Source organism: Takifugu rubripes, chromosome 18 (assembly GCF_901000725.2).
Source record: "Takifugu rubripes chromosome 18, fTakRub1.2, whole genome shotgun sequence".
NCBI classification, from domain to species: domain Eukaryota; kingdom Metazoa; phylum Chordata; class Actinopteri; order Tetraodontiformes; family Tetraodontidae; genus Takifugu; species Takifugu rubripes.
In genome coordinates this window covers 9,501,152-9,515,171 of record NC_042302.1, presented here as the reverse complement: position 1 = coordinate 9,515,171, position 14,020 = coordinate 9,501,152, and the positions used below count along the sequence as shown (strand labels likewise).

Sequence of the window (14,020 nt, the reverse complement as noted above, 5' to 3'; positions counted from 1 at the left end):
TCCTCTCCACCTGTCCCGTCCTGTCCTGTCTTCTCCACCTGTCCCGTCCTGTCCTCTCCACCTGTCCTGCCCTGTCCTGTCCTCTCCACCTGCCCTGTCCTCCTTCCGTCCTTTTTTTGTCCTCACAACATCGTCTCATCATATGTCCTGGAACATGATCTGGTTTGATGTCTTCACTAAAGTGGCGTCCAGTAGAAACATTCTTTAGGGTCAAGTGTGGAGGACACTGGTGGACAGAGATGAAGGATGAGACAGAGGAGGAGGGACGTTAATATTTGACTGCCTTTCTGACCTCGTGAGATAAAGAAATATTAATTAAATATTAAACATGAATAATGCTGTTATCATCATCACAGTGTCCCAGTAGAGAAATAAATCAGGACAGACGGGAGCGGAATCAGAAGTTACTTCCTGGAATCTCCATCCCACAGGAACCGGTGCTGATCCGGGACTGAGGCGTTCCGCCCCACAAACGTTCCCCTCAAAGGGGAAGAGCTCCACCTTTCTCCGTCTCCTTTGGAGAATCCCGCTGCTCCGACCTGGCTGCTGGAGGGAAATGGAAAAAGACGGATGGGAAGATGAATAATGTGCTGCTGGGAATATCCGAAATTCTTTCCCATGTTGATGTTCAGCGTTCAGCTGCTTCCTAGCCAAGCGTGCTAATGCTAAAGTGGCTAATGCGGGAGCGGCTGCCAAACATTGGTGGGCGCTGCCACATTCCACCTCTTCGGTTTGTCCGGCGGCGCTTTAGAGCAGCTTTAATCACTCATTTGGAAGAGAAGTCCCTCGTTTCTGAGCGTGAATTTCCCCGTGTGGGACAATAAAGGACCTGAATCTGAATCTGTCACCTTTTTAGCGTCCCCGACTCCACGTTACCTTAGCTTGTAGCACCGCGCTCTCAAAGTGGGACATTTAGGGACATTCTTACCTGGTCTAAACCTTGTCTTTGGCCTCAACTCCTCCCGACGCACATGTTATGTATTAGCTATGCTAGCTGTAGGAGCATGTGCATGGTTAAAAGGGGCGGGTGTGTACAACCACTGGTGCTGCTTTGTTTGGTGTGCAGACCGAAGGACCCACAGCGTTCGTCCCTGTGTAAAATCAGGTTGTAAAACGATGAAAAGAACTTGTTACAGCAGCTTCAAATGGAACAAATCTGAAGTGGGAGCTTGGATCTGAAAAAAGGAAATCCTTGTAGGGCTAACGACGTTACGCAAACGCTCCCCACGTCCCTCTGGTTGATCCCAACATCCAATAATAGCAGGCCGTGCTGATGGGATGTGATTTAACAGATTTAAAATGCTAAAGCAACAGCAATCAGAAGGTTTCTGAGTACGGGAGGAGTTAAAAGAACCTCTGGAACCGTTTCAGGAACATCGACGGGCGCTTGTTTAAGGACAAAATTGTCTGCGAAGCATGAAATAGTAATGACAACGCAAGTTTAAACAAGGTCAAATATGGCTGGCGGGACGTCCCAGCCAAGCTTCTTTAGGTCCGTTTGTCCCCTGGAAGGCGGTTCCCTTCTGCCATCCCACCGTGCTAATGCTGTTGCTATTTTCTGCTCTGCAGCAGCGTTAATGCGCTCATCACTGCTCATTCACCCAGTCACACGCCGCGCGCGTGTGGACGCGGACGCCGCCGCTCTCGTGGGCCATTCTCCATATTTTGGGATAAATCGGGCCTCTGTTGGGCACCGCCGAGGTCAGGAACCTTTGTGAGCTGCTAGCGGGGGCTTTCCTGCTGCGGTGAAAAGGTACCGTTGGTTCCTTTGTTCTGAGCCGCCGTGAAAGCGGCGTGCGTGCGGAGCCGGGGCGACGCAGCCGGCGAGCGCAGCGTCAAAAGGCTCTTTGAGTCTCACCGATTACATAAGAGCAGAGTAAAACTGTGAGGCTAATAATCACTCTGGCCTCCTCCCAACCGCCCCTTTACTGTCGAAATTCGCACAAACGGCCCTTTTGTGGCGTTGCGTAATCGCCTCCGCCGTGCGCTTCGGCGTGTACGGCGAAGAGCTGGCGACCTCGCCCTTCCTGCGTTCCAACGGGCGGCTAACCGCTACATGCGGCTGCGCCCGGAGAGCATCTTTATGGGGCAGGAAGTTCCAGAGATGTTCTAGGGGTCTCGTGGGACCAGCAGAGGCCGTTTGTGGCCTCCCGGGTCTCTGGGAGCCACGGACACACCAGACCCCTAATCTGGTTCCTCCCCAGTCAGGGTCGGGGTCAGGCCCCAAACCTTGACCTCCCGGGTGATTCTGTGTGTGTGTGTGTGTGTGTGTGTGTGTGTGTGTGTGTGTGTGTGTGTGTGTGTGTGTGTGTGTGTTCTCCCTCCCTAGACAAGCTATACCAACACACCCAGATAATATGATTCATTAGGCCGCTCTGATAAGATCCCCGTGCACAGATCCGTGCACGCTGCACCATTTGTTACTCGCCGCTGAAGTCAACAGCATAAATCAGAGGCCAGGGAGCAGCGAGGGGGGGGGGGGGGGGGGGTAGCTAACAGGTCCTTTAGCTTAGCTTCTTTATCTGCCTTCACTGGCAGCAGAGGGAGGGGCAAGACTGGCGACAGCAGGTACTTCAGGGGCCTCGGGGGCCCCAGGTGCCTTTAAGGCTTTTGTTGTCCAGGTGATCTGTCATCACCTGGACAGCTGTGGTCTGTGTGGACAGGCCGTCCCCACGTGCACGCCCTCACACGTGTTTGCGCGCAGCTACTTAAATGCTTCGGGGTGGTCTGAACCAACCCGTCAGGTTTCAGAACTTCTAATATTCGGTTGGTTTTTTTTTCCTCATTATTCTCATGATCACGTCCAACTTGTCCTCAGTAGCTGAGGACACTAACTCTAATTGAGGAGGCTCTTCCTCAGACCCCCCCCCCCAGTGATAACCTGAGCTGAGGTGGCAGCACAGCCTGTTAATAGTCCCATAGTCAGGCTCTAGTCCCAGCAGCCTGACGTCAACACAGATGGGTGACTGATGCTAGGGGGACATCTGTGGAGGAGTGGGGGACATCTGGAGGACAGTGGGACATCTGTGGAGGAGTGGGGGACATCTAGAGGACAGTGGAACCTCTGTGGAGGAGTGGGGGACATCTGTGGAGGATGGGGGACATCTGTGGAGGAGTGGGGGACATCTGGAGGACAGTGGGACATCTGTGGAGGACAGTGGGACATCTGTGGAGGAGTGGGGTATCCATCCATCCATCATCATGAAGGTGTTATCAAGCGAGAGTCTGAAACATCCAGGGACGTCATCAGGACATCATCAGGACATCATCAGGACATCATCAGGACATGGACCTACAGTAGCAACACTGTACCCAACAGTTACAGCCACAGTACTGGAACAGAGACGGACACAGTCTGCAGATTCCCAGAGCTCCCAGTGACTGGAGGGGCTTTAGAACAAGCAACAGTGCAGAGAGAGAGTGTGTGAGTGTGTGTGTGTGTGAGTGGGTGAGTGTGAGTGTGTGTGTGTGTGTGAGTGGGTGAATGTGTGTGTGCGTGTGTGTGTGACTGTGTGTGTGAGTGTGTGTCTGTGTGCGTGTGAGCGTGTGTGAGTGTGTGTGAGTATGTGTGTGTGTGTGTGAGAATGTGTGTGTGTGTGTGTCTGAGTGTGAGGGTGTGTGTGTGTGTGTGTGTGTGCTGGTTTCTCTAACCTCTCAGGACTCATTATTACTATTATTAGTAGTAGTAGTACTTTTATTGTTGTTGTAATAACAGTGTAATAGCAGTGTATTATCAGATCATTTTGGGAGCTATATTATTATTACAATTATTCCATTTGTTTTTCCATCACAGGCGCAGCATCATTGTGTGTTGCAGCAATGATAATGGGAATAATTCTGATTATGATTAATGATCTGAATAACATTGACATCCCATAATTTATTCCCTCGGCTGAACACACATCTGTGTTTGTCCTGTTACGCAACAGCCTGGTTTGGTGCGAGCGCTGAGGTTTGGTGGCTGAACCAGCTGACGCGTCCCGATTCACCACGTTAGCTGTTGGAGGGGAGTGAATCCAGACACGGAGCTTTGAGGGGAATTCTGCGGGAGAAAGAGCGTCTTTGTCGGGAGGGAGGGGAATTCCAAGGGACCGTGGACGGGAACTAAACTGGGAAACAGCACAACATAAAGACAATTATATAACTGCAGAGGTCCAGAACAATAGTTCCTGATATCATATATCAGTGTGTGTGTGAGAGTGTGTGTGTGTGTGTGTGTGTGTGTGTGTGGGGGGGGGGGGCTCTTCATCATGGGATCGTCAGGAGAAAGAGGAGAGAAGCGCAGCAGCGGCTCTAAATCACATCTGTATGATGCAAAGACTCGATGAAGGAAACGTTGCGTTAAATGTGAGGAGCAGGAGGAATCCTCGTAACCATGGAAACGGACCCTGTGCCTCTCAAACACGTATCCTTCCCCTCATTTGCTAAAAGGACAGTTTTAAAAGCTCACAGAGGGTGTGATGGATGGATGAAGGCTGCTCTTCCTCCAGGCCTGATGCTGCAGGATGGTGGCGCCACGGTTGCTACGGCAACGCGGGCCTTTTCCCAAGATGAGTCCAGAATGGATGCAGCACGTGCGGAATGTTCACCTCTCTACATTCCTGCGTCATGTGAACGCAGCAGCCTTCGACCTTTCAACACACAAACATCATCTGCTCAGGCGTGAGGAGGTGCTGGGGCCTCTACTCCTGCTGCTCTGCTCCTCCTGCTCTGCTCCTCCTGCCCTGCTCCTGCCCTGCTCCTGCCCTGCTCCTCCTGCCCTGCTCCTCCTGCTCTGCTCCTCCTGCCCTGCTCCTGCCCTGCTCCTCCTGCCCTGCTCCTCCTGCTCTGCTCCTCCTGCCCTGCTCCTGCCCTGCTCCTCCTGCCCTGCTCCTCCTGCCCTGCTCCTCCTGCTATGCTCCTCCTGCCCTGCTCCTGCCCTGCTCCTCCTGCCCTGCTCCTGCCCTGCTCCTGCCCTGCTCCTGCCCTGCTCCTCCTGCCCTGCTCCTCCTGCTCTGCTCCTCCTGCCCTGCTCCTGCCCTGCTCCTCCTGCCCTGCTCCTCCTGCCCTGCTCCTGCCCTGCTCCTCCTGCCCTGCTCCTCCTGCTCTGCTCCTCCTGCTCTGCTCCTCCTGCTCTGCTCCTGCCCTGCTCCTCCTGCCCTGCTCTGCTCCTGCCCTGCTCCTCCTGCTCTGCTCCTGCCCTGCTCCTCCTGCCCTGCTCCTCCTGCCCTCCTCCTGCCCTGCTCCTCCTGCTCTGCTCCTCCTGCCCTGCTCCTCCTGCCCTGCTCCTGCCCTGCTCCTCCTGCCCTGCTCCTCCTGCTCTGCTCCTCCTGCTCTGCTCCTCCTGCTCTGCTCCTCCTGCTCTGCTCCTGCCCTGCTCCTCCTGCCCTGCTCTGCTCCTGCCCTGCTCCTCCTGCTCTGCTCCTGCCCTGCTCCTCCTGCCCTGCTCCTCCTGCCCTCCTCCTGCCCTGCTCCTCCTGCTCTGCTCCTCCTGCCCTGCTCCTCCTGCCCTGCTCCTGCCCTGCTCCTCCTGCCCTGCTCCTCCTGCTCTGCTCCTCCTGCTCTGCTCCTCCTGCTCTGCTCCTGCCCTGCTCCTCCTGCCCTGCTCTGCTCCTGCCCTGCTCCTCCTGCTCTGCTCCTGCCCTGCTTCTCCTGCCCTGCTCCTCCTGCCCTGCTCCTCCTGCTCTGCTCCTCCTGCTCTGCTCCTGCCCTGCTCCTCCTGCCCTGCTCCTCCTGCCCTCCTCCTGCCCTGCTCCTCCTGCCCTCCTCCTGCCCTGCTCCTCCTGCCCTGCTCCTCCTGCTCTGCTCCTTTACTCTCACTGTTTCTCCTGGACGTGGCCCAACTCTCTGTGAACCATCTCCACCACCAGGACCTTCTGCAGGGAGCTGAGGCCAACGACCACAGAAACTCCTCCTGACATGATGATGATGATGGTGATGATGATGATGGTGATGATGATGATCATCATCACCATCATCATCATCATCATCATCATCATCATCATCATCACACAGGGTTTGCTCCGTCACCAGCCCGTCCGTCAGGACCATGCAGAATTCCCAGAGCCTGGTCATCTCCACCAGAACCAGCAGACTGTCCTCAGCCTGTTGGACAGGTTCTGGTCCCTCTTCAGCTGGTCCATGAACCTGCCTGCCCTCCTCTGTAGCAGACCGCTCCTCTGCTTCTGGACCTGCTCCTGGAGGAGCCGTTCTTCGTGCTCGGACCTGCTCCAGGCTGCAGCGTGTGGTCCTATAGCCCCCTCTAGTGTTCCATACTGGGATTGTTTGGCACGGTTCATAAACCCGTGATCTCGGCTCCTTGACAGACCTTAAAACCTCTCTTCTTCTTCCATTCCTCCTGGCACTGTACAGCATAAACAACATTACGTTGTCCTCCGGGTACAGGGCCAGGCACAGCACCGACGCGCCACCTCTTCAGGTCAGGACTCAGCAGTCCACTTACACCTAAAGGAGAGCGGGCACTCCTCCGAGGACAGCCCAGTATGGATACTGGCCAGAGAAGACCACTGGTTTGAGAGGGGGGTCAAGGAACCTATCCATGTCAAATTGGAGAAACCATCCTTAAACAGAGGTGGTGGGCGGAGGCACTTCCTGTCACCCACAACAATGCAGTCCTCCACTCCTTCCAACAACAAACCAAACGTTCACACCTTTCCAGGAGACCTGGAGATTCACCACCATGTGATCCAGCAGACAAAGGGGAGACACCTCTACCAAAACTAGGTCAACGACCCTGCCAACGACCCTGCCAACGACCCTGCCAACGACCCTGCCAACGACCCTACCAACGACCCTGCCAACGACCCTACCAACGACCCTGCCAACGACCCTACCAACGACCCTACCAACGACCCTGCCAACGACCCTACCAACGACCCTACCAACGACCCTGCCAACGACCCTACCAACGACCCTACCAACGACCCTGCCAACGACCCTACCAACGACCCTACCAACGACCCTGCCAACGACTCTCCGGTGACCACCCAGATCATTAACATGCCAATGGTCCACAGGGGCTATATTTTCAAGCTTTGTCCCCAGGGAGTGCAGAACCTTCTGGATAGGAGAAACGTCTTGAAAGGGAAGAAAGAGTCCAGTTGAGAGAGAAAACTACCTTGGATAACGTTCACTTGAAGTAGAGGTTCTAATGTTTCTCCACTAGAGGGCGCCGATTCCTCACAAGTCAAGAGAGGCAGGTTCAGTCGGACCTCCCGTGTCAGAACCGAATCCCAGCTTGACCCAGAAGCTACTTTAACTGCTCGTATTCTGTTGGGATCATTCATGTCGAGGTAAAACACGTGACTCCAGTCAGTCGGTGAGAGGTAAAGCAGTCTGGAGCTGAGAACAGTTGATAATTAACAACTGTCCAGTTGTAAATGAAGAATCGAGAAAATGAGGTCAAAGATGTCCTCCTCATTCCTTTATTCCAGTTTATGTTAACGGGCTGTGGCAGGATTAGTTAACACGGTTGGACCTCTGCTGAATCAAGGCGTCGCCGTGCACACTTTGGTTTTAACGAGCCATATTTCCACCTTTAGTTTGGGTGTGTTCTGGCCCCTCTCCACTAGGGGGCGCCCCCCGCCTATACACAGCGTTTATCATCGTTCAGCGTAATTTGCTGTAAAAGGTCATTTGAGGGTGCAATGTTCTAACTAATGACAATATTCTGAGAAATGAAAAGATAAGGCTACGGTAGATAACTTTGTTTCCTGGCTTCTTCGGTAGGTTGCAACATATCAGAAGATCAGTGATGTAAGATTGCGACTGGTGGTGATGACTGATGGTCACATGACTTTCTGACTCACGTCCCTGAGTCAGAAAAATGCTGGCTTCAGACCAACAATGTGAGTGTGAGGATGTTAGCAGTGTGGCGGACGGAAAGACCTTCTGAAGAGATTACATGGCTCATTTGGAAGCACAAGTAGATCTCAGACGGATTAATAATAGTTATGACTGACACACACACATCTATGTACTCCTATCCTTGTGAGGACTTTCACAGACATAATACACTGTCCAGCACCTGAGCACCACAGCTAAAGACTGGATGGATGGATGGATGGATGGATGGATGGATGGATGGGTGGATGGGTGGGTGGGTGGATGGGTGGATGGATGGATGGGTGGGTGGGTGGGTGGGTGGATGGATGGATGGATGGATGGATGGATGGATGGGTGGATGGGTGGGTGGATGGATGGATGATGGATGAGTGGGTGGATGGATGGATGGATGGGTGGGTGGGTGGATGGATGGATGGATGGATGGGTGGGTGGGTGGATGGATGGATGGATGGATGGATGGATGGATGATGGATGGGTGGGTGGGTGGATGGATGGATGGATGGATGGATGGATGGATGGGTGGGTGGGTGGATGGATGAGTGGATGGGTGGATGGATGGATGGATGGATGGGTGGGTGGGTGGATGGATGGATGGATGGATGGATGGATGGGTGGGTGGGTGGATGGATGGATGGATGGATGGGTGGATGGATGGATGGGTGGATGGATGGATGGATGGATGGATGGATGGGTGGGTGGGTGGATGGATGGATGGATGGATGATGGATAGAGAGACAGATAGACATTTATGGAAAACTCTGTTTCCTGCTAATTCTCATTCCTTGAATGTTTGTTAGTGGAATTTTGTCTTCCGGTTCTCGGCCCAGCCGGAGGAGCCTGGGGAGTCATCGCAGCTCACAAACCTTTCTTTTCCTGCCTGGAGCCGGACCTGGACCTGGACCTGGAGCTGGACCTGGACCTGGACCTTGACCTGGACCTGGACCTGGACCTGGACCTTGACCTTGACCTTGACCTGGACCTTGACCTTGACCTGGACCTGGACCTGGACCTGGACCTGGACCGTGCACTGCAGGTAGGTCCTGTTTGTCCTCCGGTGCTTCCAGGTCTCAACGCCCCCCCACGCGTGTCACTGATGTCATGATGTCAGCGTGACATCGACCCCCTGACAACCCTCAGAACCATCAATGTTCTGGCTAATTACAACCAAACGTCACATTCGGACGGTGAAGTCATGATGGAAGCTGAGGAGCTCCTGAAATGCTGCAGAATGATCCCACAAACATCAACAACGTCTATTTTTGACTGTTGATGATCAAACCCTGGATGTTCTGTAGGCCAACACCAGCGATACACACACAACAGGCCTGGGGGGGGGGGGGGGGCAAACATCAGCCAACGAGCTGGAGCACTTCAAGATCACAGCCTTGTTCAGACTGGGGGAGAAGCTGATGGGGGAGGAGCTGCTGGGGAGAAGCTGATGGGGGAGGAGCTGCTGGGGGAGGAGAAGCTGCTGGGGAGAAGCTGATGGGGGAGGAGAAGCTGCTGGGGGAGGAGCTGCTGGGGAGAAGCTGATGGGGGAGGAGCTGCTGGGGGAGGAGAAGCTGCTGGGGAGAAGCTGATGGGGGAGGAGAAGCTGCTGGGGGAGGAGAAGCTGCTGGGGGGGAGTGTCAACACCATTATCTCCTGGATCTGTGAGTGCTCTGTCTGATGTGGTGGCTCCTGGTACTGGAGCACCACAGGGGGCTGATCTGTCCCCTGTGGTGGCTCCTGGTACTGGAGCACCACAGGGGGCTGATCTGTCCCCTGTGGTGGCTCCTGGTACTGGAGCACCACAGGGGGCTGATCTGTCCCCTTTCCTTTTCACCTTAAACACCACAGACCTTCAGGCCTCGCTGAGGCACCTCTGTCCTGAGCATTCAGCCATTGTTGGGTGTTTCAGTGGGGGGGAGGGACTGGGACTACAGGGAGTGGGTACCTGTGGGGGGGCTGGACACAATCACCTGAGGCATCAGCGACACCAGACATGGGGTGGGGGGGGTGGGGGGGGGGGGCTTCACAGCTACTGGAGAGGAGGAGGAGGCGGAGGACTTCACACACCTGGGTGTTAACATCAACAGGAAGGGGAAGCTCCTCAGGAAGCCGAGATTCTTCAACATGTCCAGCAAGATGTTGGGGAAGTTCTCGCAGGCTGGTGGAGGTCAGGAAGGCTGACTCAGCACTTTCCCTGTTGAAGGCTGACTCAGCACTTTCCCTGTTGAAGGCTGACTCAGCACTTTCCCTGTTGAAGGCTGACTCAGCACTTTCCCTGTTGGTACTCTTGTATAGCCTTTATATGGTTTTATTTTAGACTTTGGCACTATTCTATTTATGCTTTATATCTTATACCATACTGTGTGTGTGTGTGTGCGTGTGTGTGTGTGTGCGTGTGTGTGTGTGTGTGTGTGTGTTGCTGTAACACGAGAATTTCCCATTTTGGGATCAATGAAATAAATGAATGTGACCCCAGAAGAAGCAACAGTGGCCAAGATGATTCAGTCAGGCGGTTACCATGGAGACGCCCCATTCATGGCTCCCTGGGATTGTCCATTCTTTCACTGAGATGGATGATGGATCTTATGGGTGCTGATGTGGAGGTGGTGGCGCCGAGAGGAGCCGATAAAGTCTTGTTTACATCATCTAATTAGCCAGTTCATTAACCTGATATGGAATCAGACTAAAGCAATTATCTCAACACATGATTTTATTATGTGCTGAGGTCAGAAGTGGAGTTCTCACCCTGAAATGGTGACAGAGGGGGGTTTGTCAAGGAGCCTGGTTAAGGCTCTTAGAGAGGACGAGGGCTCCGAGGGGCCACGGGTCTCCAGGAAAGGTTCTTCTCAGGTGGTTCTGAGGTGGCACCAAGCAGCCTCGCCGGGGCTCAGAGGCTCCCGAGGCTGAAGAGGTCCAGAATGGCTGCAACAGATCTGAAGGTTCCGCTCTGACTGGCCACTTGCGTCAGCGTCTTTCACACGCTCGGACCACGGCGTCCTCACAATGACGCATTGTCTCGGAACAATCGAGCGTTTCGCAATAAATCGGATTGTTTTGGGGATTTGTTTCCCGTTATGTAAGCTGAGAATCAGACGTAACAAAGTCACTCCTGCCAAACAACCGGGACTCTGCAGCACTTTTCACCCCGTTGAGGTTCCTGGGTGGACTTTCCCTCCAGAAGCACCTCTGAGGGACCCGTCCAACCGTCCACGGGACGGAAGCTTCAGTGATGACACTCATCTGTAGCAAGAAGGTGATTTCTGCTCGTCTAAATTCCCCAACGACGTGAGTTCAGGACAGGATGTTGAAACCGAAGCTTGTTTGTGCCCCAGCAGCACTGTCACTGACCCTCTGACCCTGGCAGCTCCTGCCGTTGCGTAAGGTTCTTAACCGGTTTGGAAAGCCCGGGGCGTGAACAGCGAGCCCTTGTTGGTACACAAACCCCCCCCGCTGGTAATACTGGTACCTAAGCCCGTCCACCTCGCAGCAGGACACTGAAAACCTGCTTTGTATTTATAGTTTGTTTTGTTGGGAAGGTTTGTAGCCTCTCCAGGAAGTGTGGGTTTCAGCGCCAACGCTACCGTCAGCGAGGCCTGGAAACGGGCGCAGCAGCTCTGCTACGGCCCAGCGGGCCCAGCCGGCCCAGCAGGAGGGTCCCCTATTGTGACCCAATCCAATGTTCTGATTCAAACCTTTGGCCCGATACAGAGCAGAATGAGAGGGTGAAGCTTTTGCTTTGGACCCGGCAGGATGAGGGACCATTGCTGTGCAGCAGCCCACCACTAGAGGGCAGCGAAGGCGTGCGGTTTCAGTCGGGGTCATAAATCCATCTTTTTGTGCTGTTTGGGTTCTCCAGTAGATCCTAATTAGAAAAGTGCTCCAGTTATATTGAGGAGACCCCAGATTACTCCTCCAGAAGCTTTGTTCTTCGTCATCATCATCACCAGGACAGCAGAGTGGAGGAAGCAGGAGCAGCAACACTTGGGTGTCACCTCCTGCCCACGCTGGCGCCGCCATCCTGGAGGTCGTCCCGCTCCAGAGTGTGTGTCGGGCCTCACGTAGGCCCGACACACACTCTGGAAAACTTGGGAGGTGGGAGGGAGGGAGGGAATGTGGAACGTGGAGGATGGCTGGTGGAAGGAGGGCAGACGTGACTTTCCGCACAGACCTTTTCTGGTCCATCCTCATCTCTGACTCGTCCAACTTCTTCTTCTCCGTCCTTGTGATCTCCTGACCTTTATTTCCTTTCCTCGCCCTCCCTCCCTGGCCTCCTCCTCCCCTTGCTAATGTTGTGCCTTCACTGAACGATCCCATTAGTGAAGTCGAACTCATTACGTTGACGAGGAATTAAGAGCCGGGCCCGGAGCAGCAGGAAGTCAGTCGTCTAATAAAATCCGATGCGCTCTGTGGTCACCTTGGCAACGTCCCGGCTCTGGAGATTTTCTCCAGTGGACTCGTCTCGGGTGTGTTTTGATATTTTGACCTTCCTCCTGAAGGAACAGCCTCTCACTCCCGAGTCCTGCAGGTTGACTTTAGCTTCTTTAACAGGGCTGAACGTGATTCTAGATCATGTGGAACTGATCTGCTTCAGGGTCATTTTCAGGGTCACAGATTTTCCAGGCGTTGGGGCCTGTAAACTTCCACCCAGGAGCCTGTGGGATCACAGCGTTCCTGCTGGGAATGTTTGACTTCTGTGGGACAGCAATAAACGCATAAAGGTGATGCAATGAGCTCAGGTTCATCTCACTCGGCCACGTTCCTCAATCTGGATTTTGAAACATTGATTGAGGAAAGTGTTTTTCCACAGATGCCCTTGATAAAATGCATCTTTTGTACGTATTTATTCCAATTACAGGAAAAGGCTAGATTCAAAAACTAGATTCATTATGGAAGCCAGAAAGTGCACATTTGATGTGTTTGATGTAAAAGTTTCATATGTACGTTATCGGCTTCAGTTTGGGTCGAGCGGCACCGACACATTTATTAGTGTTAACACATTAATATTTACACGATGAGGCGTTCAGGTGCTCCTCGTTGATATGGGCTTCCACACATGGGAATCTGTTGTGTCCATACGTCACAAACAAACATGTTTCTGTCTACACGTGTGTGTGTGTGTGTGTGTGTGTGTGTGTGTGTGTGTGTGTGTGTGTGTGTGTGTGTGAAGGGTACAAGGGGCCAAGATTAATCTGAGCTGTAAAAGGACGGACAAATGATCGGCTCATGTGGAAGAGGAGCTGTCAGCAGGGAGAGAACAAGCTGAGTCATGGGACACCGACCTGGCAGCGGTTCAGTCAGTCTGGCTGCAGATGTGAGGGAAACGTCACCTGGTGTCTGAATATTTCTAATGTTCCTTCTGAGAGCACAGCGAGGGGCTGCTCCACGGCTAATCTCTTTACCTGGGTCGCTGCTCTTCTCTTCGTCAGCACGATTAGGTGGCTAATTGTGGAGCGTGGCTTAAAGCTGCCTGTGAACCGCTCATATGCCTGACACAGCAGCTCCCACAGAGATCTCTCTCTCTCACTCACACGCACACACACACACACACACACACACACACACACACACACACACACTTTCCTCAGCCTGAGCTTTAGCTGCTGGTCAGTGGAGGTGAAAAGAAACTTATTTCTCTTTGTTTAATGCAAACAAGTATTTATGAAGGTCGACTCGGGCCGATATTAGCGTCTGTACTTGATATAAATCTTAATGAATTGGAGACTCGTGAGGGCAGGTGTGTGTTTAGCTAATAAAATGTTAAAGTTTGCAACAATGGAATTAATTTATTAAAAAAATGCAGATCGAGACGGTCGAGCCTTTCGTTTCCGACTTGAACCCATATGAATCTGTTTAAACTCATTATTGGTCATCTTCAACAGGCCCAGTCAGACCGGATGAGATCCCATCTCTCTGGATGAATCAGAGACAGGAAGTGAGGAAACATGCTGGACCCCCCAGCTGCTGGACCAGCTGTCTTCTGGCTCCGGGTTTTCCCGCCGCGGCGCCACAAACGTGTATTTATACACCTGCTTGGTGAGTTTTAAACCTAAATGTAGAACGTGTTGAGAGGTGGGAAATGGGCTCCAAAGCCGACAGAACTGTGGGCGAACGGTCCCCCGAGGTGGGGCGACCCGGAAGGTGACCGGCGCGGTCCGACGAGCAGAGCGTGACTCACAGGTCTTAT

General features: G+C 53.4%; 1 protein-coding gene across 1 annotated transcript in view; it reads left to right on the top strand.

Annotated features, from left to right (window-relative positions):
- ano2b (anoctamin 2b) overlaps positions 1–14,020 on the top strand; it is an 89,950-nt gene that overhangs the window by 67,557 nt on the left and 8,373 nt on the right. The window contains exon 26 of the mRNA XM_029825594.1: positions 13,716–13,869. The gene's annotated coding sequence lies outside the window, so the exon portion shown is untranslated. The remainder of the gene's footprint in view (positions 1–13,715; positions 13,870–14,020) is intronic.